Genomic DNA, 1,685 nt, shown 5'->3' on the forward strand with positions numbered 1-1,685 from the left:
GATAGATAGATAGATAGATAGATAGATAGATAGATAGATAGATAGATAGATAGATAGATAGATAGATAGATAGATAGATAGATAGATAGATGATAGATAGATAGATATTAGAAACGCAAAAATTTAGATAATAATCTTATACAATAATCCGGTGATGACATTCATTTAAAATAAACATTTTTATGCAGACATTTAATAAATAAAGTAGCTGCATGTACAAATAATAAATAAAAGTATGTGAAACGTGTTTAAAAACAATAATATTTCTCAGATCCCCATATATTTATTTATATTTATAACATAATACATATTCAAACTCAACTCTCATAAACTGCAATCTAATTAAATACCTTTTTAAACTGTTGACCCATTCCACAAATAAAATAAGTGGCAATTCATCGATAACAAACAATGCTTTAAAGTATTAAAGCATTTTTAAAGAAAGAAAACAAAACTTAATTAGATTTCTATAACTCCTCCATTTGTTATCTATTCCCCCCCCGAATAAAAATACTGTTAGACATAAAACAGTTGCATTTAGTGTAAGAAATATCATTTGTGTCTGTGTGTCAGTAGTGTGCGTGTAATGTCAGTCAATTACTTTAGCTAGTTACTTTGTCGGTTGATCGCTTTATCTATCTATCTGTCTGTCTGTCTGTCTGTCTGTCTGTCTGTCTGTCTGTCTGTCTGTCTGTCAGTAGTGGGTGATGTTTGTTATTATGGCCCTCTTTTCTCATGTAACTGGAATTTTTGTTAGCCTTTTTTTTGAAAGGCTATTTATTACAGACCTTTCAATTATTTTGTTGTTGTTTATTGGAATGTAATTAAATCTATTAAATGTTAACATGACCCCGTCGTTTGTCTTATGATAGGAAATCAAGAAAAATGTAAAAGGTATTTTTTGTTGTGTTTTCTGGATTAAAAACAGAATTGTACCAAAAATATGGCGGCTTAATGTCAAATTTGTAATGATAATGTTCACACTAGCTGTTTTGTTATTTCAAGTTAAAGGGCGAGAAAACAATCTAAAAATGTGATATACATGTATACAAGGTATATATTAAGTACTCTATAAATTAATCTATTTTTTTTTTCTATTTAAACATATTTTGAAAGTATGTTATTGTTTTCAAATTGAGTTTTAGACCAGACATGGAAAAACTACAAAAATACTTTTTAGGTTTTTAAGTACTAATCTAATTATCCGCTATTAAACACAGACTAAACTAAAGACTAATGTATGGACTAAATTAGATATTTGACTATGGATTGAACTAAACACAAGTCCATTGACATAAGAATAGACTACACTATAGACTTGACTATAGACTACAGGCTAGATTATAGATTAGATTATAAAATAGACTACAGACTAGCGTATAGACTAGACTATAGACTAGACTATAGACTAGACTAGATTATAGAGTAGACTATAGAATAGGCGATAGACTAGACTATAGACAAGCCTATACTCTAGATTAATCTTTAGACTTGACAATAGACTAGCCTACAGTATGACTAGACTATAGACTAGACTATTGACTAGTCTATAGACTTGACTATAGACTAGCCTACAGTATGACTAGACTATAGACTAGACTATAGACTAGACTATAGACTAGACTATAGACTAGACTATAGACTAGACTATAGACTAGACTATAGACTAGACTATAGACTAGACT

This window comes from Lucilia cuprina, chromosome 6, assembly GCF_022045245.1.
Source record: "Lucilia cuprina isolate Lc7/37 chromosome 6, ASM2204524v1, whole genome shotgun sequence".
NCBI classification, from domain to species: domain Eukaryota; kingdom Metazoa; phylum Arthropoda; class Insecta; order Diptera; family Calliphoridae; genus Lucilia; species Lucilia cuprina.